At 38.3% G+C, this 24,523-nt stretch overlaps 2 long non-coding RNA genes across 2 annotated transcripts; both read left to right on the forward strand.

Moving 5' to 3' along the window:
* The first annotated feature begins 9,118 nt into the window (after window positions 1–9,118).
* On the forward strand, window positions 9,119–9,957 carry LOC145813528 (uncharacterized). The gene is made up of 2 exons (XR_014356663.1): window positions 9,119–9,254; window positions 9,676–9,957. It is a non-coding gene; the product is annotated as an uncharacterized LOC145813528 (long non-coding RNA).
* Window positions 9,958–16,035: 6,078 nt separating this feature from the next.
* On the forward strand, window positions 16,036–16,874 carry LOC145813569 (uncharacterized). The gene is made up of 2 exons (XR_014356722.1): window positions 16,036–16,171; window positions 16,593–16,874. It is a non-coding gene; the product is annotated as an uncharacterized LOC145813569 (long non-coding RNA).
* The last annotated feature ends 7,649 nt before the right edge of the window (window positions 16,875–24,523 follow it).

The raw sequence follows: 24,523 nt of genomic DNA on the forward strand, positions 1-24,523 counted from the left end.
GACTGTGTCTTTAAACGAGTTATGTTTCGACTTTCGGGTCAGGCTGAATTTTATTTTGAGGGTAAAGGGGTAGTTCCTCCACCATACCTGATTTCTTTATTGAAGGCTCATACATTGATGAATAAGGGATGTCAGGGATATTTATGTAGTGTGTTGAATGTTCAAACTACCGATGTTATTTTAGATAACATTCCAGTAGAAAAAAAACTTCCCAGATGTGTTTCCAAAAGAGTTTCCAAGACAATTGATCGATAGAGAGATTGAATTTGTAATTGATATAGTATCGGATACTCAACCAATTTCTACGACTCCATATCGTATATCAATGGTTGAAATGAAAGAATTGAGAGTTCAACTATAGAAACTACTTGATAAGAGATTTATCTATCCTAGTACATAACTGTGAGGAGTACCAATATTTAGGGATGGACGCGAATCGGTTGCGGCCACGAAATCTCCAATCCGCCATCTGTCCGCCAGATTGGCGGATTAGAGAAAATCAATCCGCATTCGTCTGCCAATCTGGCGGATGCGGATTTGGCGGATTGGCAGATGGATACGAATCGGTTTGTCGGTTTAAAATTTTACAAATTTTCAACATATAAAAAAAAAAACCGCCCTAAGCAATGCAATATTTATTCATTCTTCACATCTATGAAACAACCTGGACAGTAATGATGGCATTGTATTGGAATTTTTTTCCCAAATGGAGGTTGTCCAGAGAGTAACAATGAGCTCAGTGTGTGTTTTAACCCTGTTTGTTTATTGCAAGCAAGAAAGATCATCACTTTCAGCCCTTTTCACATCATAGATATTTCCATATTACAGCAATCAACCGTAACATACATAATTCCAAACATATCCAATAAAAGATAACCAGATGGAAAATGTCATACCAGTGGAGTGCCTCACCAACATACAAAAGTATAATACCACAATCAATCTACAAAAGTGTGATACCACAATCAACCATAACATACCACAATCAACAATCAATCTATTAATCACCACCATCAGATAAAATTAATCTATTATGTCTACAGCACTCCCACGTGTATGATACCACACATTTTACTAATTTTACTAAATCATAAACCATGTAAAATAATAAAACTATAAAATTTAAAATAAATTTCAGAGTTGTGCAATGATAAAATTACACATAAAACATAAGGAAAACATTTCACATCAAAGTGACAGTCATCCAAGAGTTCCAAAAATAAAAAAGTTACAGTCATCCAACAAACATTGTGCATCCAAAAAAAAATAAGTTACAATCATCCAAAAAGAAGCAAAAAAATCATTCATTTCCTTTCACCAAACCATGAGCCATGTAAACTTGCATAACAAAAAAATAAAATTATTTAATAAAGAAAACATTAAAAAGTCTTAAACTTAAAACAAGTAAACATATGTTAACAACATTTAACCAAGGGGAAGTATTTTACCAATGATATTAAATTTCAATAAAATTACTCTCCGCACTTGGGCTTGAACATGAACTTGATTCCGAAACAACTACACCAAAAACATAACACAACAAAAATATGTAAAGTTAAGATAATGAATTTTGACTAATACAAAATAAATGAAATGGATAAAAAATAAATAAATCATTGTATATATTACCCGAATAATATTGTTGTTCAAATTGTTTAACATCCTCCATTGCTTGTCGAAGGCATATTGGAATGTTACTTCGAAGCCAAAAGTATGGGTCATTTTCATCTATCACCATATCTACTCTTTCCTTTACATTGGAGGCATGCACATTTGTTGAATCAAGTGTGGCATAATGATCATACAATTGGCTCAAGCAATTTTTCACCTTGTCTAACATTTCTTTCACTTTCACCACATCTCCACCAAAAATTATTGAAAAACAAAATTGCAAGTATGCCATTTTTCTTCGAGGATCAAGCACATCCGCAACATACAAAAGTAGATTGATCTTATTCCCATTTCCCCAATACTTGTCAAACTTTTCTTTCATTTTCTTTGCCATTGAAGAAAAAATAGGATCATTGCCTTTGATTAATTGTCCAATCATATTTTCAATGACAAAAATTTCAGTGTAGAATGTGTTTGAAGTAACAAATAAAGACCCAGAAAATCTCTTTGTGGCATTGTAGAACATTCTAAGAAATTTCAAAAACACCCTACAATTATCCTAATCCTCGGCCGTAGGCATCTCTCTCTTCTCACCCCCTTCATTGTCCAAAAAGTAGTGTTTGTAATTGTAGTCCTTCTCACCTATTCTTTGAAAAGCACTCTCAAATTTTTCCGCCGCCTCCAACATAAGATATATGGAATTCCATCGTGTTAGCACATCTAGGTACAAGAGACTCTTACTCTCAATTTTCAAACTTTTCACATACTTTTTAAAAGTGTCAAGGCGGTTTGGAGAAGACCTCACATACCTCACTGCATGCCTCACATTCGCTATACAAGACTCAAGATCCTTCAATCCATCACTAACAATGAGATTTAGAATATGCGCACAACAACACGTGTAAAAATTCATGGCCCAAGATAGTTCCCTTCCATAGTTTTGTGGTTCGTTTCAAGAATCTAATGGTTAGATTATTGGAACTCGCATTATCAACAGTTAAGGTAAAAAGGCCATCAATGTCCCACTCTTTTAAGAGTGCTTCAATTTTTTTTACCAAGAGTTTCTCCTTTATGGTCTTCAACTTGACAAAAATTTATGATCCTATTTTGTAACTTCCAATCATCATCAATGAAATGTGCAGTTAGACACATATAACACAAATTTTGTATGGAAGTCCATGTGTCTGTGGAAAAACAAATTTTACGTCCCTTCACAATTTTCTTTAACTTCTCCCTTTCATTGGTATATATGTTTAGAATGTCCTTAGCAACGATATATCGAGATGGGATCTTGAACTTGGGTTACATGACATTACAAAACCTCTTAAAACCAACCCCGTACACAAATCTAAAGGGCAATTCATCAATTACTATCATCTCCGCAAGATACCTTCTAGCAACTTCTACAGAAAATAACGTAGTCACAACATCAACAACACCCTCCCCACCAACTTCTCTAGGTTTAAATCCCAATGATTGTTGCCCATGAGTATCCCTATATGGATACTTTGCACAATTTTTCAAATGACTTAACAAATTACTTGTTCCATGACTCTTAGAACCGGCCATATATTCTTTCTTACAATACTTGCACGTAGCCCTATCTTTCCCATCAATGCCCTTAATCTTTTCAAAATGATCCCAAGCCTTTGATGTTATTCTCCCACTACTACTACTAGTTTTGGCTAGGGGTGGTCTAGGAGGAAGAGCATTAGGTTGGGTAGAGGGGTCAATAGAAGATGATTCGGGCTCAACATTGGGACTCACAAAAAATATTTCTTCACTTGAAGGATCCATGACCACAAGATTATCAAATATACTGCCAAAACCAATAAAAATTCATTCAAAATATGCTTTTCAAATCCATGGCCTAACAACAGAGATGCTTAACAGAATTTCAATGTCTTTTTATCAACTCAATCAAAGAGAAAAAAAAACTAGTCTTACAACAAGATGAACACACACACACACACACGCATACACACACATATCTAGTTTAATTTCTTTGGATATGTCCTCTCAGTAATCAAACAAATCAGTAAGGGAAAACAGTCCAACTGATTGAAACAAGTTTATAATTGAGAATTCTAATTACAAAGTGATTGAAACAGAGTAGTCAAGCCTTTAATGATATCCAAGTATTTATCCAAGGCCTTATCAGCTATAAATCAATTAATGATGTGTTCAGATAAATGATTTGATGCATATTCAAATTTTATGGTTAACTAAACAAAAAATGATTTTTTTTTGTTGTTGTCACAGATCCATTAATTTTCTGCTTATATTCCTAACCCAACCAAACAAAACAAATTTAGCTTCTTCTACTAATTTTCAATTCCTTTTCTTTTCACAAAGCCAAAATCCAAATGCATCCAAAGTTCCAAAACATAACAAAAATGAGAAGGGAAAGGAGAAATCTATTCTAATATATACAGTAAAGGTTGCTGATGCTGCTGGAACTTATATATAAATTATTAGAGCATATATATATATAATATATATATATATATTAACTTCTGTTTGTTACTTTTGCCAAGCAAATTCTTAACACTTCTATTTATGACAATACACAATATATATATAGAGAGAGGTATCTGTATATCTTCTATCTAGAGAGAGAGAGAGAAAGATACCTCACTATAGATCGATCGTCGTTCAATGCAAATTGATCGCCGTTCAGAAGTGTAGATCGTCGGTCAGAGGTTCATTGTGTAGATCGTCGCTAAGAGGTTCACTGTGTAGATCGTCGGACGATGGGTAGGGTAGAGAGAGAGAGAGAGAGAGAGAGTCTCTGTGTGTGTTGGGTTTGTTTGTTGGGTCTGTCAAGAAATTAGGGCAAAATCTAAAGAAAAGGGGCCTGAGGCGTAAGGAAAAATTGAAAAAAAAAAAAGGAGTCATGGGCAGGTCAGGTTTACTGGGTAAAATGGCGGATCACCCGCCACCCGACCCGAACCCGAGAAAATTGGAAAACTGGGCCCGCACCCGTCCACCAGGTATCACACATCCATTCATCAGGTATCGGGTCGGGTCTGGTCGGTGGATCCGTTGCACAGCCCTACCAATATTATTTGTGAAAAAGAAGGATGGGACACTTCGTTTGTGTATAGATTACTAGGAACTTAATAAGGTAACTATCAATAACAAATACCATTTACCGCGTATTGATTATAACGATTTTGGTTTAGACCCGACCCGTTTCTTGTTTTGGATCTGGTATTCATTGTCTTAAATGGTTTTTCATACCCTTATACATCATATTCTTGTTTGAATTTGGTTATTTGGATGTCATTGTTGCGTTTAGAACAAGTTGGGAGTCTGTTTTTCAAAGGAGTTATTGCCCAATATTTTGCTTGTTCGCTCGAACGAACCTTCTTGCGCTCGAGCGGTATTTGAGAACTCTCAGTACTTTTGCAGGCCTGCAAAAGTACTGGGAGGGTAGTGTTTTTAGCCCGATCGAACTTTCTTGTGCTCAAGTGGTCTTGGCTCGAGCAGTCTTTCTTGTGCTCGAGCAGTTAGCCTCTGTCTGCAAAACTTCTAGGAGGGTGTCATTGTGCACTCGAGTGGCAACTTTGTTAGCTCGAGTGGTCTCACTTATTGTGTCTGGTCGCTCGAGCAGTTTGCGCATATATCAATTCAAAAAAGTCACTTTTTGAGTCAGTTTCTCATCTCACTCACTCACTCTCTATATTCCAAAAACCTAGATTTACTCTATCTCTTTCTAGAACTCATCTTCTACCTTCAAATACAGTATCATCTATTGGTTTTTACACCATTGTCCTTTGGAAAAAAGAGTAGAGCACATCAACAACTTCTATTTGATCGAAACAAAATTCGTTTTCGGCTTCGTCAAGTTTCAACCCTTGTTCTTCTTTGTCCTTGTCTTTGAGGTGGAGATTTCTCTACACTTTCGTATGGTTTTTAACTTGGTTATTTGCTTTATAAACAATATTGTGATTTGGGGATTTATGAACAAAATCTAGGGTTTTGGTTTAAAGAAAATTAAATGAGGGATTTTCAAATGGGTTCTTGAATATGATTGTGGATTTATAAATGTGGTTGAATTGTGATAAAATGATAGATTTTTATCCTTGGAATTTATTTATAAAGAAAAGGAAATTTTGCCCTAAAATGTGAATATTTGATTTTGTAAAGAGGAAATGGAAATGATGTTGGGTTTTATGAAATTGGAATGATGATGATGATGATAATGATGATGGTGGAGTTGGATATGCATTATCACTCTCATCTTGAAATTTTGGAAAGTTTATCTTTATTGGAAATCATTTATCTATTTAGAGATATCTGTTTTGGGCTATCAGTGGAGGATAGCTATGATTGTTGTAGAAATTGCATGAGAATTAAGAGAATTAAAATTAATTTCTCATCCATTTGCATTGAGCATTGTTGCATACTTAACACATTCAAAATGTATATGGTTTTGAAAAAAATAGGTGAATACCTTGGTGAATCTGGGTAGGTAGTGTGGTTATGGGATTATTGTTGGCATGTGTGTCCTTGGTGAAAGTCCAGAAACCTGCGCGGTTAGGTGCCGATTCTTCCAGTTAGTACCGGTTAAAATGGCAATTGGTAGTGCTTGTATAGCTTACTTGCAGACACGTACCTAGAGATTCCTAGTGTTGTATCCACTGCCCTATTTTCTATTGTAAAGGAAATGATTTCATGAATTGTGATATAAACCTGGCATTGCATGGTTTTGGAAAGGGATATAAAATGTTTTGGCATGAGCATTGCATATGCATTCACCTTATAGCTTTGTTAAGATCCATACACTGTGTTAGAGTATCTCTACTGGATCTTTGGCTCACCCTATGTAGACAGCCATTTTCAAGTGCTGATGATATGCCTCCACAAAGGCCGCAGCTTGGGAGAACTTGGAGCCAAGAGTTTCCTTTTGTTATTGTTTTGAATTATTTTTGTACAAGCATAGGGTTTAAACTGTATTGAGTTAAAATTTACTTTTGTTGTAACCAAGTATCGTCTTGAAAAGTTGTAGCCATTTCGGCATTTATGTATTTGTTTAACTTTTATTTCATACTATTAACTTGTGGCACATGCTATAGATTCAAGGTTAGGACTTATGAATGTATAATTGCATGTGTTACCTTTTGTACAATGGGATCATATGAATGAAAGAAAATTACATGTTATTATTTAATTAATATCATGGGATGAATTATGATTATTATTTTTGGGGCGTTGCATTGATGACTAGTTACAGAGGGTTCAGATGTTCTCCAAGATTGATTTGAGATCTGGATACCATCAGCTGAAGGTTTAAGCCGAAGACATTGAAAAGACCACTTTCCGAACCAGGTATGGACATTATGAATTCCTAGTCATGTCTTTTGGAGTTACCAATGCACTTGTGGCTTTCATGGACTTAATGAATCAGATTTTCAAACTATTTTTGGATGAATTTGTGGTTGTGTTTTATAGATGATATTTTGATTTATTCTAAAAGTAAACACGAACATGAACAACATTTGAGAACAATCCTTCAAACACTCAGGGAGAAACAATTGTATGGGAAATTAAAAAAGTGTGAATTATGGATAGAACAAATCACTTTATTGGGGCATGTAATTATTAGAAATGGCATATCCGTTGACCCACAAAAATTGAGGTGATTGTGAATTAGCCTACCTCGACTAACGTAACAAAAGTTCAGAGTTTTATGGATTTGGCAGGTTTCTATAGAAGGTTTGTGAAGTATTTTTCAAAGATTTTTGTACCATTGACTCAACTTACTCGAAAATGAGAACCATTCGAATGGACAGATCAAACAAAACTCGTATTTCAAGAGTTAAAGACAAGGCTAACCACGACACCAATTTTGACATTACTGTCAGTTATGAAAGATTTTGTGATATATAGTGATGCTTTTTACAAAGGCTTGGGTTGTGTCTTAATGCCGAATAGTAAGGTGATTACTTATGCATCTCGTCAATTAAAATCGCATGAAAAGAACTACTCGACAAATGATTTGGATCTTGTTGCCTGTAGACACTACATTTTGACCGGTCCTAAGACTTGGGTGCTTTCTTTTGACTACCCGATTGTAACAACCCTCATACTGTTTACCGACTTATGACTGATTGATTACCGATAACCATCGATTATCGTTAAAACTGAACTGATCGTGACTGATAATGGGACGGGTAAAAGTACTGAACTGACTGACTAAAATTGGAAACCGAATTGATGGAGTATATGTTAGCTGAATTGCATTCTATCTGTTTGATTGTATGATTATCTGTTCATGCTTATATGTTTAAACTGCTAATTGAAGGCCTTATCGGCGGCCGAACTGGGAATTGATTAATGTTTTATGATCTTCGTAATTAATGTGATTTTATGGTGTATTTACCTGAAAACTGATTAGGTATGATTAAATTAGATTAAATTAAGCTAATTAAAGAGTTGGACTTAATTACCATTTTGCCACCCTTAGTGGCCCACTCAATATAACATATTTGAGCCTCAATATACACTTAGGCAACATTTTGCTCAGCCATTTTCTTGCTCTAGCCGACCAAGAGAGGGAGAGAGTGAGAGAACTTGGAATTCATCTTGAAGAATTGCTTGGATTGAAGTGTAGATTCCACATTGAGCTTCCCTATCCTAAATACAAGACTTAAGGTAGCTCCATTGTCTTCTTGTTCATGTTTTGAGTGGATTCTTGCATGGTTCATGTCATATTGATGGAGTTTAGAGCCAATCATGGGTTAGATGTTGAATTGAAGCTTGATTGTTGCATGCATGTTGCCATTCTTGAGTTTTGAGGTTGTAAGTTCATGTTTCCTCACATGCATGTTCATAATTTTGTAATGGTCCATGATTTCATCATGTTTTGAAAAGAATTGGCTCTTTAGAACATCAAATCGAAGCTTCAAAGTGGTTTGAATTCATGCATGTTGCATGTTCATATTGTTCTTGAAATGGATTTGAAATTGGGTTTGAATAAAACACCCTTGGGCTTTGATCTCTCAAATTGAGTTTTAAACCATGTTTAACTATGAGTTCACATGTGTTTTCTGGAAATTTAGCCCAAGAGGTCGAGTTTTGATGCTTTTGAACTTGGTTTTGAGCTTGGAGGTGCAATCTGGGTTTTCCAGATTTCGCATTTCCGCTCGAGCGGGGGAAATGCCGCTCGAGCGTGGAATCCGAGCATCCAGCATCTTGCACTGTTTTACAGTCCGCTCGAGCGGAAGATTGGGCGCTCGAGCGGAGTCATGTCTCAAGCTCGAGCGGGCGTCGAGCGGGGATTTCACCCATCCAGTACTTTTACAATACGCTCGAGCGGGAAAGTTTACGCTCGAGCGTGTACCTTTGTTTGCCTGTACGCTCGAGCGGGGAAACCTGCGCTCGAGCGGGACTCTGTTTTTCTGAAAATCCTGAAAATGCTTTTAAATGTGCATCTTTGCATCCTCATCCCATTCTAGGCATTCTTAGGCCTAGTTTAAGACATCTAGATGAGGATATCGTTGTAGAACACACCAAGGCAATTTAGGGATTAAGTTATGATATTTCCCAACTGTGTAGCTTAGTGTGTGTTCAATCTGTTCACTGTGTAGGGTTGGCGACTGGGGAGACACGCTCTAGCTTACTGTAGCCCAAACTCTGTGAGTAACAATTGTGTAAAGATATGTTCAACTGATTATCTTTTGAATACTGAACTGAACTGTTTACTGAACTGGTATTATTTACTGAATGAATGTATGTCCTTTATTTCTGAACTGTACTGTGGCATCCTTAGTACCTACTGTTTACTGTTACTGTTACTGCGACAGAATTCTCTGTCGGTTCCCTCGTGGAACCACTACTGTTTACTGACTGATGGCCATCATTACTGTTCGGTCTTTTAAGACCTACTGTCACTGTTATGCTAATGGATGTACCACATATGACTGTTTACTGTACTGAACAACTGAAATACTGATTGAATTGAACTGTTTTTCATTACTGTAAGGACATTCATTCTAAACCCCTTTACGCTTTATGTTATTCACTGGGCTTTAGCTCACTGCTCATATATATATGTAGGTGTACAGGCACCAGATCGGAGCTAGGAGCGTCAGGGTAACTCCAGTTTTGTCAAGCCAGCCTTTGTGCCTCACCGCGAGGTTCCGAGTTGCCATGCTATGGCTTTGGGGGTGTTTTGTTTGTTTCCCCCGTCTGTCTCCATACTGTTTGGATTACTGTATAGACTGACAGTTGCTAACTGTACTGTTATCAAGGGATTAGGTCCCTGTACTGTGTAACTGTAAATTTTGTACAGACTGTACTGTTTGTATATGTATGAATGCATGAAAAATCTTTTTGGCATACAGACTGTCACAGCTCATTGGACATTGTTTAATTACTGTATTGGCTTCCGCCAGGCCCTATACTCTGTTTTACTGTATTTACTGTTAAGCAGGCCTTCGGTAATCTCGGATTACTGGCCGGTTACGGTGCTAAACCCATAGGGCCGGGTTTGGGTCGTGACAGAGTGGTATCAGAGCGATACTTAACCACGAGTTATACCGCACACACGTGTCCAAATGAGCTATAGGATGTCCTAGAAAGTGATTAGGGCATTTCATGAACTTGAAAAGTGTGTGGCTATGTTATGACTGAATACATGTTAATGTGATAACTGTTTAAATATGCAACTGTTTATGTTACAGTTGTTATAACTGTTATAACTACTTATAGTGAAATGGACAATGCAAATGAACCTGAATCCTCGTCTACCGAGGCAAGAATGGAAAGAATGGAAAGAATGATAGAACTGATAACTGCTAGACTAGAACAACAACAGAACCAACAGCCCCCACCTCCTCCACCTCCTCCTCCGGTACAGCCGGAACCTAATGTGAATGTGAATGATGGGGATATAATTGCTCTTACCCAGAAGTTCAGCAAAATGAAACCGCCATCCTTTCAGGGAGGCCTTGAACCGTTAAAAGCTGAAGCTTGGGTTCTGGAAACAGAAAAATTATTTGAAGTATTTCCGTGCTCAGAAGCAAACAAAGTATTGTTAGCTACCTTCACCCTACAAGAAGAGGCTAGAAGGTGGTAGATGTTGATCCGTGATACAAATACTGTTATGACTTGGGCTCAGTTCAAGGAGTCCTTCTTTGAAAAGTATTTCCCTCAGTGTGTCAGGGATAGAAAGGTGACTGAATTTGAACAGCTGAAGCAGGGCACAATGTCCGTTGCCGAGTATGAAACCAAATTTACTGAACTTGCCCGTTATGCACCGCACATGGTGGATACTGAATATAAGAAGGCCAGAAAATTTGAAGGCGGCTTTAATGTTGCAATTCTTGACCGAATAAATGTTTTGAAACTACCGACTTTTGTGGGTGTTCTCGACCGGGCATTGATGGCCGAGTCGAACATTGCAGCCAGCGGCGCAACATCAAACGCTCCACCAAAGCCTAATACCAGAACTACCGGGAAGGAGCCCATGAGGCAGGGCCGAGTGTTCGCCCTGGTACCGGGAGACGTGCAGAATACCGAGACCGTTGTGTCAGGTATTCTCTCTATCTGTACTCAGAATGCATATGTACTGATTGATTCGGGGTCTACGCATTCATATGTGTCGCATGCCTTTTCACGAAAATTGAATAGACCCTTGGAACCCATGAACTATCTGTTAGCTGTATCATCACCCGTAGGGGGATCCATGACATGTGCTTATATGTACCCCGCATGTGAAATTATTGTTGGGGATATGCATCTGTTTATTGATTTACTGCCATTGAGCATTGATCATTTTGATGTAATATTGGGGATGGATTGGTTACAAAAATATCATGCCACTATTGACTGTGTGACCAAGCAAGTTGTTTTTCGTCCACCGGGTTTGCCTGAATTTGTGTTTAATGGGAGTGGAGTAGTACCTCCTCCGTATTTGATTTCGTCAGTGAAAGCTGTTAAATTAATTAGAAAGGGGTGTAAAGGATATCTGTGTTCTGTACTGACTGTGTCTACTGATAATGTTAAAACTGATGTGAATTACATTCCTATAGTCAGAGAATTTCCAGATGTTTTTCCAGACAATTTGCCAGGGGATTTGATTGACAGGGAGATTGAATTCACCGTGGACGTGATTTCCGGAACACAGCCAGTTTCTAAAGCTCCCTACCGAATGGCACCAACTGAACTGAAAGAATTGAAGGCGCAATTGCAAGAACTGTTAGACAAGAAGTTTATTAGACCCAGTACCTCCCCATGGGGTGCACCGGTTTTGTTTGTAAAGAAGAAAGACGGCTCACTGAGACTGTGCATTGACTACCGTGAACTGAATAAGGTAACCGTAAAGAACAAATACCCACTACCGCGTATTGATGATTTATTTGATCAGTTACAGGGGGCACAAGTGTTTTCCAAGATTGATCTTAGATCGGGGTATCATCAACTGAAGGTTAAACCAGATGACATTGATAAAACTGCTTTTAGAACAAGGTATGGACATTATGAATTTCTAGTTATGCCTTTTGGAGTCACGAATGCACCAGCTGCATTTATGGACCTCGTGAACAGAATCTTTAAACCATACCTTGACAACTTTATTGTTGTATTTATTGATGACATATTGATTTACTCCAAGAGTATAGAAGAACATGAACATCATCTGAGACTTGCCCTACAAACTTTAAGAGAACAGAAACTGTATGCTAAACTGTCTAAATGTGAATTTTGGCTTGACCATGTTATGTTTTTGGGGCATGTTGTTAGCAAAAATGGAATTTCTGTTGATCCGCAGAAAATTGAAGCTGTAGTGAACTGGCCTAGACCAACAAATGTGACTGAAGTCCGAAGCTTTTTGGGATTGGCTGGATATTACAGAAGATTTGTCAAAGATTTCTCCAAAATTTCTCTACCATTGACTCAGTTAACTCAGAAGGGGACATCATTTGACTGGACTGACCAAAGGGAATCTGCCTTCCAGGAGTTGAAAACTCGATTAGTGACTGCACCAGTTCTTACCCTACCTTCAGGTACGGATGGTTATACTGTATTTAGTGATGCTTCTCATAAGGGTTTGGGATGTGTTTTAATGCAGAATGGGAAGGTTATTGCTTATGCTTCCCGACAACTGAAACCACATGAAAAGAACTACCCGACCCATGATCTGGAACTTGCTGCAGTAGTATTTGCACTGAAAATCTGGCGTCACTATCTGTACGGGGTGACATGTGAAGTGTACACCGACCACAAGAGTTTAAAGTATTTCTTCACACAGAAAGAACTAAACATGAGACAGCGGAGATGGCTGGAACTGATTAAAGACTATGACCTACAGATATTGTACCATCCGGGAAAAGCCAATACCGTTGCCGATGCATTGAGCCGGAAATCGATTGGAAACTTAGCCTGTTTGCTTACAGGGCAGAAAGAGTTGCTTTGTGACCTTGAAAAATCTGAAACCGAAATTGTTTTACGAGAACAAGGTGGAATCTTAGCTGCTATTTCTGCTCAACCGGCGCTGATTGAGGAGATTAAAGAGAAACAGCAACTGGATGACTTCTTGAAAAAGATCATCGAAGAAAGAGAATCTAAACCGAGACCGGGATTCAAATTTGAGAATGATGTACTGAAATTTCAAGAAAGACTGTGTGTACCAAATGATACTGAACTGAAAAGAAGAGTTCTGCAAGAAGGCCACAATTCGAAATTGTCTATCCATCCGGGGAATACGAAAATGTACCAAGATCTGAAACAGAATTTCTGGTGGCCGGGAATGAAGAAAGAAATTGCCGACTTTGTGTCCAAATGTCTTCATTGCCAACAGGTCAAAGCTGAACATCAACGACCTGCCGGACTATTGCAACCCCTACCCATACCAGAGTGGAAATGGGAGCATATCACGATGGATTTTATCGTCGGATTGCCTCGCTCCAGAAAAGGTATGGATTCAATTTGGGTTATTGTTGATAGACTAACCAAATCTGCTCACTTCTTACCTGTCAAGACGATTTATAATGCGGACAAATTGGCTGTTATCTATATTGATGAAATTGTAAGACTGCATGGAGTGCCTGTGTCTATTGTTTCTGACAGGGATTCGAAGTTTACATCGAGGTTTTGGCAAAGCCTACAAACTGCACTGGGTACTGAACTGAGACTGAGTAGTGCCTATCATCCTCAGACAGATGGCCAATCAGAAAGGACCATCCAAACTCTAGAGGATTTACTGAGAATGTGTGTCCTTGATTTTCAGGGAGACTGGGAAAGTCATCTGCCATTAGCTGAATTCGCCTACAACAATAGCTACCATTCGAGTATTGGCATGGCGCCCTTCGAGGCATTGTATGGCAGAAAATGTAGATCTCCAATTTGCTGGGCAGAAGTTGGAGATGGGCCTTTGCTTGGGCCCGAAATTGTTTATGAAACAACTGAGAAAGTGAAACTGATACAACAGAGACTGAAAACTGCACAGAGCAGACAGAAGAGTTATGCTGACGTCAGAAGACGAGACAGAGAGTATGATGTGGGTGATCACGTATTTGTGAAAGTGACACCGATGAAAGGCCAGACTCGTTTTGGAGTCAAAGGCAAGTTAGCGCCGAGATATGTCGGACCGTATGAGATTATTGAGAAAATCAATCCGGTGGCGTATCAAGTTGCGCTCCCTCCCGAAATGGAACACATGCATAATGTTTTCCACATTTCTATGTTAAGAGACTATCTCCGGGATCCCTTTCATGTAATTGAGCCTACTCGTGTAGTGTTGAGTGACGACTACACTTACGAGGAACGGCCTATGCAGATTGTAAACAGACGGATCAAGAAACTGAGGAACAAAGAGATCCCACTAGTGAAAGTTGACTGGCAGAACCATGGTGGCGTGTATGCCACTTGGGAAAGGGAAGATGACATGGCCAAACGATATCCTGAACTGTTTCCACTGAATCCTGTTTTCTTCCAGAATGAAGGTAACTCGAGTTTAGAGGACTAAACTCTTTATAAGGAGGGGAGACTGTAACAACCCTCATACTGTTTACCGACTTATGACTGATTGATTACCGATAACCATCGATTATCGTTAAAACTGAACTGATCGTGACTGATAATGGGACGGGTAAAAGTACTGAACTGACTGACTAAAATTGGAAACCGAATTGATGGAGTATATGTTAGCTGAATTGCATTCTATCTGTTTGATTGTATGATTATCTGTTCATGCTTATATGTTTAAACTGCTAATTGAAGGCCTTATCGGCGGCCGAACTGGGAATTGATTAATGTTTTATGATCTTCGTAATTAATGTGATTTTATGGTGTATTTACCTGAAAACTGATTAGGTATGATTAAATTAGATTAAATTAAGCTAATTAAAGAGTTGGACTTAATTACCATTTTGCCACCCTTAGTGGCCCACTCAATATAACATATTTGAGCCTCAATATACACTTAGGCAACATTTTGCTCAGCCATTTTCTTGCTCTAGCCGACCAAGAGAGGGAGAGAGTGAGAGAACTTGGAATTCATCTTGAAGAATTGCTTGGATTGAAGTGTAGATTCCACATTGAGCTTCCCTATCCTAAATACAAGACTTAAGGTAGCTCCATTGTCTTCTTGTTCATGTTTTGAGTGGATTCTTGCATGGTTCATGTCATATTGATGGAGTTTAGAGCCAATCATGGGTTAGATGTTGAATTGAAGCTTGATTGTTGCATGCATGTTGCCATTCTTGAGTTTTGAGGTTGTAAGTTCATGTTTCCTCACATGCATGTTCATAATTTTGTAATGGTCCATGATTTCATCATGTTTTGAAAAGAATTGGCTCTTTAGAACATCAAATCGAAGCTTCAAAGTGGTTTGAATTCATGCATGTTGCATGTTCATATTGTTCTTGAAATGGATTTGAAATTGGGTTTGAATAAAACACCCTTGGGCTTTGATCTCTCAAATTGAGTTTTAAACCATGTTTAACTATGAGTTCACATGTGTTTTCTGGAAATTTAGCCTAAGAGGTCGAGTTTTGATGCTTTTGAACTTGGTTTTGAGCTTGGAGGTGCAATCTGGGTTTTCCAGATTTCGCATTTCCGCTCGAGCGGGGGAAATGCCGCTCGAGCGTGGAATCCGAGCATCCAGCATCTTGCACTGTTTTACAGTCCGCTCGAGCGGAAGATTGGGCGCTCGAGCGGAGTCATGTCTCAAGCTCGAGCGGGCGTCGAGCGGGGATTTCACCCATCCAGTACTTTTACAATACGCTCGAGCGGGAAAGTTTACGCTCGAGCGTGTACCTTTGTTTGCCTGTACGCTCGAGCGGGGAAACCTGCGCTCGAGCGGGACTCTGTTTTTCTGAAAATCCTGAAAATGCTTTTAAATGTGCATCTTTGCATCCTCATCCCATTCTAGGCATTCTTAGGCCTAGTTTAAGACATCTAGATGAGGATATCGTTGTAGAACACACCAAGGCAATTTAGGGATTAAGTTATGATATTTCCCAACTGTGTAGCTTAGTGTGTGTTCAATCTGTTCACTGTGTAGGGTTGGCGACTGGGGAGACACGCTCTAGCTTACTGTAGCCCAAACTCTGTGAGTAACAATTGTGTAAAGATATGTTCAACTGATTATCTTTTGAATACTGAACTGAACTGTTTACTGAACTGGTATTATTTACTGAATGAATGTATGTCCTTTATTTCTGAACTGTACTGTGGCATCCTTAGTACCTACTGTTTACTGTTACTGTTACTGCGACAGAATTCTCTGTCGGTTCCCTCGTGGAACCACTACTGTTTACTGACTGATGGCCATCATTACTGTTCGGTCTTTTAAGACCTACTGTCACTGTTATGCTAATGGATGTACCACATATGACTGTTTACTGTACTGAACAACTGAAATACTGATTGAATTGAACTGTTTTTCATTACTGTAAGGACATTCATTCTAAACCCCTTTACGCTTTATGTTATTCACTGGGCTTTAGCTCACTGCTCATATATATATGTAGGTGTACAGGCACCAGATCGGAGCTAGGAGCGTCAGGGTAACTCCAGTTTTGTCAAGCCAGCCTTTGTGCCTCACCGCGAGGTTCCGAGTTGCCATGCTATGGCTTTGGGGGTGTTTTGTTTGTTTCCCCCGTCTGTCTCCATACTGTTTGGATTACTGTATAGACTGACAGTTGCTAACTGTACTGTTATCAAGGGATTAGGTCCCTGTACTGTGTAACTGTAAATTTTGTACAGACTGTACTGTTTGTATATGTATGAATGCATGAAAAATCTTTTTGGCATACAGACTGTCACAGCTCATTGGACATTGTTTAATTACTGTATTGGCTTCCGCCAGGCCCTGTACTCTGTTTTACTGTATTTACTGTTAAGCAGGCCTTCGGTAATCTCGGATTACTGGCCGGTTACGGTGCTAAACCCATAGGGCCGGGTTTGGGTCGTGACACCGATGATGAAAATAAGATTGTGTTTCTCACAACAGCCTCAGTAAGAAAAATGGAATTTGTGTTTCATTCCCAACCCTACGCCTATTTTAGCTAAGTGCTTAAGTCCCCTTTCAAAACTCTCTTTTGAAACTTTCTTTTTGCATTTTGCTCCAAGTATCTCCGTAGTGTCTGTGCTCGAGTGGTCTTTTACAGTTTGTAAAACTGCTGGAAGTTGGAAATCTTCGTTTGAGCAGTCTTTATTGCGCTCGAGTGGTCTTTTGCAGGTCTGAACTTTTGGGAGGGGGTCATTGTTTGCTCGAGTGGTGGGTTTGGTCGCTTGAGCAGTGTCACTTTTTTGTGCCTTACGCTCGAGCGACCATTCTTGCACTCAAGCGGTCTATGCGTATATCAGTCCAAGAGAGGGCCATTTTGAGTCACTTTTTTATCTCTTTCTCTCTCTCTCTCTAAACATTTCAAAACCCTAAAAACCTGCACACACATACTTTCTAGCTCTTACTTCTAGCTCTATATACTCTTAATCCATTGGTTTCCTCACCCTAGTCATTTGGAGAAAAATGTTGAGCACGTCGAGGGCTTCATTCTAATAGAGGAAGTTATTGTTTTTGGTTCCACCAAGTTCTACCTTTTGTTTTCTCTTGTCTTCTACTTTGAGATAGGGATTTCTTTGACCATTTTATATGATTTTTAGCTTAGTTATTGGCTCTTTGAAATAGGCTAGTGATTTAGGGATTTTTGGAAAAAAAAAAAACCTGGGGTGATCTTGAAATCAAAAGAGGGGTTTTCCAAAATGGGTTCTTGAAAATGGCTGTGGAGATGTGTTTATGGTTAAGATATGTTAAAATGGTGGATATCCTTTCTTAAAATTAATTTTGTAAGAAAATGGGGTTTTGTTCTAAATTTTGGATATTTGGATTTGTGAAAGGAAACGGAAAATGATGTTGGGTTTTGTAAGATTGGAACAATGTTTATGTTGATGATGATGGTGAAGCTGGATATATAATATCACTCCCATTGTAAATGATGAAATTATATCTTTTGGTTGGAAACTATCTATGAATAAAAATATTTGTTTCGGGCTATCGGTGGAGGATAGTCTTGATTGTTGTAGAAATTGCATGAGGATTAGGTTAAATTGAAACTAATTTCTCATACATTGTGCATTGAGCATCATTTCTTATTAAACATTGTAAATGTATTGATTTTGAGAAAAATGGATGAATACCTTGGTGAATCTGGTTAGGGGGTGTAGTTATGGTTATGATGTTGGCATGTGTGTCCTTGGTGAAAGTCCAGAGACCCACGTAGTTAAGTGCCATTCCTTCCGATTAGTACCGGTAAAATGGCTTTGGTAGTGCTTGTATAGCCTATTGGCAGACACGTACCTAGAGATTCCTAGTGTTTTGTATCAACTGCCCTACTTTTTGTTATAAAAGAATTATTCTCATGAAATGATTTATAAGCTGGCATTGCATTGTTTTGAGACGAAAAATGAGAAATGTTTAACAAATGGCATGCATATTCATTCACCTTATGATTTGTTAAGATTCATAAATGTGTTAAAATATCTCTACTGGGCTTTGGCTCACCCTATGTGGAAACAACTTTCAGGTGTTGATGATATGCCTCCACCAAGGATGTAGCTTGGGAGGACTTGGACCTAAGGGCTTAATTTTTGTTTATTAATGTAATTATTTTTGTTTAAGTTTCGTGCTTTATCTGTATTGAGTTAAACTCATTTTGTTGTATCCAAGCATCAACTTGGAATTATTTAGTTATACTTTTACTTTAATTCATATACCATTCCATATGCTATAGATTCAAAATCTAGAATTTATGAATGTATATCGCATATGTCATCTTTTATAATAATCAAAGATATAATGTAATAGAAAATATGTTGTAGTTGATCTATTGTCAGTAATGTTATGAGATGGGTTAGTGTTATTTATTTCGGGGCGTTACACTTTTTCTAAAAAATAATACATTTGCAATGTTCAATACAAAATGATTGGATAATTGGTTTCAATTAACCTAATCTATATGCAATTCTACAACAATCAAAGTTATCCTCCACTGGTAGCCTAAAACAGATATTTCTATTCAATAGATAATTTTCCAACAACGGATATAATCTCATCATTTTCAAAATGGGAGTGATACTATATATCCTACTCTACTCTCATCATCAACAGATACATTCCTCTTATCTTATCAAAACCCAACATCTTTTCCCTTTTTCCTTCATAAATCAAACATCAATGATTTTCAAACAAAACCACCTTTACTTTCAAAATCATATTCAATTAAGGAAATTCTAACATTTCAACACAACCCAACATTTTATACACTTTCACAACCTTTTTAAGGAATTTATTTGAAAAGTCCCTTTTTTACATTTCAAAAACAAACCCTAGGTTTAATCCAAAATTCCCAAATCACATAACATTTTCAAAGAGCAAATAACTAAGCTAAGAATTATATTAAATATTGAAGAAATTCCTACCTTAAAAGTAGAAGAGGAAGAGAGCAAGGTTAGAAGTCTGACAAGGCTGAAAATGAGATTCTCTCCGATTAAAACGAAACTTTCGATGAGCTCTACCTTTTTCTCCAAGGAGCTATGGTAGAGAAATGAATGGGTGAGGGTGTATTTGAGGTTTTAAGCAAGAACTAGAGAAAGAGAGTGAAGAAATTAGGGTTTAGAGAGAGGAATGAAAAAGTGATTGAAAAATCTTTTTTCCCGAACTAATTTACGCACAAACCGCTTGAGCATTAGAGACAATAAGTATAACAACCCTCATTTTGCATTAGTCATATTCATGAGAATTTGCATGCTTTTGTCTTGTTAAGCTTGCATCTACAGACTTTGATTTGTTTTGTCTAAGTAAAGGTTCTTGTCTTGTTTTGTGCTGTTATGTTTTGTCTAAGTATAAGATTCATGCTCTGTTTCTAGCTTTGTGTGTTGAACCTAGGCTATCTACCTTTGCTACCTCATGCCTAGGTCACACCTTTGAACTTCTCACACCTAGGTTGTTGTGCTTCAATACCTAGGATCATCCTAGAACCATCTGGGTTGACCTCCGCCCTTGCATTTTGGCCGAGATGTGCATCATCTAGACTGAGGTGTATATCCCCACCTAGGCTGAGATGTGTACCATCTAGGCATTCGAGATCTTTGATCCTTGAACCTTGCAGCCTTGTTGTACACTTTAGCTAACACCTAGCAATCTTGTTCCTTGACTTGTACAGCCTAGGCCAAGGTGTGTCACACCTAGACCAAGTGTTAACCCTTTTAGCTGAGATCAGGAAGACCTCACTTATCCTTCACTTGTTCGAAGCCTATGTTTTGATCCAAGACCTTTGCCTTATCAAAGTGCCCATGCCACTTTACTTATTATTTACACTTCGACCTACTCTTATCTTTTCAATCTGGCACTTTCTTAGGAGACTTGACCAAATGATGCCATGTGTCCCAATAGTGGGTTGAAGTCAATTAGTAGTTGAGAACCCATATCATTTGCCATATCCTTGTCTAAGAAGAGAGAGAAGCTCTAGGAAGAAGAAGAAGAAGAAGAAGTTCTTAGAGTGAGAACTAGATTTCCAAGCTTAATTTTCATACCTTGAACCATTTGGATTCGTGTTTTGAGGTTAGATTCTTGATCTACTCTTATTGCGCTTTATGTTAATCTGATCACATTGCATGATCTAGCATGATTCATGAGCGATGCATTGATTTAAAGTTTGTTTTAGAAAGAGAAAGTGATGTTCTTGTATTCTTGAAGAAAAATCATGTTTTGATCCAAAAGTTTGTATTAAGTTCCATGTTTTTGTGTTTGTTTTCTTGAAATCTTCAAATATGGGTACCCAGGTCCATGTTTTTAAACTCATTTCACGAAGTCCCAGATTTTGAATAAGAAATCGTGATTTAAGCATTCATGTTCTTCATGCTTATGTTCTTTATGTTCTTCAAGAGGAAACCCAGATTTCCAGACGTCACTTCCCTAAGTGTGATCACCGAGACCTATTCTTGTCCAGACCTCACACCTAGGCCAAGCATTGCATCTCACCTTGGCTTACCTTGCATGATCACTTGCACCTTAGTCTACCTACATGCACACCTAGGTCGACCACAGTGCACCTTTGTCGGCACCTTGTAACATCTCGGCCAAGGAGACCACGCCTCGGCCAAGGGGTGTGGAACCTCGGCCAAGACCTCCTGAGTTCACCTAGCTAGGGCATTGCAACTCAGCTCATCTTTGTGCATCCATTCCAAGACCTGGTTTGTACCCAACATGCTTTTCCAAAAAGAAAAACATTGATTTGACTTCCTAAACTTGTTTTACTCTATTTTGACTGAGTTTTGGAAAGAAAAGCCGAGATCTATTTTACTCAATTGAAGCTTGTTTTGAGAGTGCATTGCATAACCATCTTTGAGCATCTCTTCTTACCTTCTTGAAGTGCATTCAATATAATTATTATGTACTTCTAGGTCTTGGATTCTTGCCTTAAGCCCTACATCTCAAGAGCTATTGTGAGTGACATGTTTTAATAAAGTTATGTTATAATGTTTTGAAAGTATTTGATCAAGCATGAATGATTATCCTTTAGTTTTATATCAAGTATTATGTTTGTTTTGATGACTTTCTTGAAAGGTCCTTGTGTGCTAGGGGACTTTAATACAACTAGTACCCTTGTTTGAGATATCTCTCTAGCCACCAACTGGTGGGCTTGTCTACTCGATTCTGAGATGGTTATTCCCTTGTTTTGTCATTGAATGTCATCCCTTGTATTATGTATATGTTAGTAAACATCCCTTGAAACTTTGAGAGACTTTAATTGATGGACTTGGTTCATCCCTTGTTTTGTTACAAGTTATGATATGTATTGTTTTGGCAAAATCTAGGATATCATTCATTCAAACCTTTATTTCTTATATCATTCAATAAGTTTTCAGCTCACCACTCTTCCTTATATATATGTAGGTGATGATCAAGAAGGCAATGCCACCTAAGCTTTATTTGGAAGATGTTTTGATTCATGATTTGTATCATCTTGAAGATTATGCTTCTTGGCTTTATAGTTCATTTCTTTTGCATGTTTTGGCTTGAGAAGCCTTTTGATCAAGATGTAATTGTAAGTTTTAGTTGTTTGTATCCAAGTTGTAAAACCATGTCAATATATATGTCACTTCATTTAATCTATGCATAACTCTAATGGACTAATTAGATTTAAATTTTATTGTTTCCACACATGTATACCCCACATGTATACTTTGTTGTGTGAAGCATTGTAAGTTGGCCTTCGGTAATCTCGGATTACTAGCCATCATAGCATTATTCTATTAGGGGCAAAATGGGGTCGTACAATAAGTGACACTACTCAAGCGACCAAAACACGGCTCAAGTGCACAACGAATCCCTCCCAGAAGTTTAGACCTACAAAAGATCACTCGAGTGAAGATCACCATATCCTTGGAAGTTTTGTAGACCTACAAAAATACTGGGAGAGCTCAAATACCGAGAGACCAAAACACCGCTCGAGCGAACAAGAAGAAAACAACACTGAAACTTTTTTGAAAAACTAACTCCCAACTTGTTTCAAACACAACCAACAGCTCAACTCAACTACCAACAAGATGATAAAGGGCATGACCAACAATTAAAAACACAGAATCCCAGATCTAAGAGCATGAAATGGATCGGGTCTAAATCGGAACCGTTATAATCTCCTCTTAAGAAATTTTATCCCCAAAATTTAAATCAAAGCAATAACCACCGGATTTTAATTCCATTAACCATCCACATTAGTAACAATGATAAAACAGAGTCCTCCAACACCTAATATTAGAAATTGAGTTCCCAAAACATATACAATGTTTCCATATTACAACATGAATAAAATTTACAATGCAAGTTTCAAATATCAACAAATAAGTCTGGATACTTCTTATGGACTTTTGCCTTACGTTCCCAAGTTGCTTCCTCAACTCCATGGTGTCGCCACAATACCTTAACCAATGGAATAGTCTTACCCCTCAAGACTTGATCCTGAGTATCTAACACCCTAACTGATCTTTTCTCATACGAGGCATCCTCATTTGTCTCTAACTCAGTCCAATCTAGCATGTGTGAAGGATCGGGCTCGTATTTCCGGAGCATACAAATGTGAAACACATCATGAACCACAGAAGTTGGGGTGGAAAGGCCTAACGATAAGCTACCTCCCTAATGCGCTTAAAATCTCAAAAGGCCTTATAAATCTAGGAGATAACTTCCCGCTTTTCTTGAATCTCATCAAATCCCATCTCGATGATATTTTCAAAAACACATGATCCCCCACGTCAAAAGATAGAGGTCTCCTCCATCGGCATAGCTCTTCTGGCGACTCTGAGGCAAAGCCAACCTCTTACAAATAAGCGCAATCTTCTCCGTTGTTTCCCAGACTAACTTTAGACCTAACATAGGTGCATCACCCACCTCGTCCCAATACACAGGAGATCTACACAGTCGGCCATACAAGGTCTCAAAAGGTGCCATACCAATACTCCCTTGAAAACAATTATTATAGGCAAATTCCAGTAAGGTAAATGCCTCTGCTATGACCCTTTAAAATTGAGAACGCAAGCTAGAAGCATGTCCTCTAAAATATGAATGGTGCACTCAAACTGCCCATCAGTTTGAGGATGATAGGCGGTACTAAAGGTCAACTTTTTGCCCAAGGCACCCTATAGGCTCTGCCACAACCAAGTCGTAAAACGTGGATCCCTATCCAAAATGATAGTCACTGGAACCCCATGAAGCCACACTATATCTCTAATATATAGGTTGGCAAGGTAGTCTACTGAGTCACTCGTGCGCATGGGTACAATGTGTGTAGATTTGGTCAACCGATCGACTACTACCCACACCACGTCATTACCCTGTTGAGTCCTCGGAAGACCTACAACAAAATCCATTATGACATGCTCCCACTTCCACTCGGCTCTAGGTAAGGATTGTAACAACCCTACTGGTCACTGATGCTCAGCCTTCACTTGTTGACAAGTAAGGCACCTCAAAATAAATAAGGATACATCTTTCTTCATCTCCCTTCACCGAAATTCGTGACTAAGGTCGTGATACATCTTTGTACCTCCTCGAGTGTATCATAAAGTTTGAATGATGGAACTCTCATAGTACCTTTTCTTTACAAGATTCTGGCACAAAAAGGTGGTCTAAATACCTCACACTTGAGTCAGAATAAACGTTCAAACCCTTCTCTACCTTCCCACTAGATATCTTTCCCTGGATAGATTCCACTTCGCAATCATCTAGTTGTACTTCTAAAACTTGGCTCACTAGTGTAAGTTGTGCAACTACAGTGAACATAACGGCTGACTTAACGAACTTGCCAAGATGCAAGTCAAACTTGCCCACTACGCCCAATATCTTCCATTCTTAGATGGCGATACTAGCTACACTGCTTACGGATTTCCTACTCAAAGCATT

The sequence above is a fragment of the Camellia sinensis genome, chromosome 15 (assembly GCF_055761805.1).
Source record: "Camellia sinensis isolate YWXY chromosome 15, ASM5576180v1, whole genome shotgun sequence".
Taxonomy (NCBI): domain Eukaryota; kingdom Viridiplantae; phylum Streptophyta; class Magnoliopsida; order Ericales; family Theaceae; genus Camellia; species Camellia sinensis.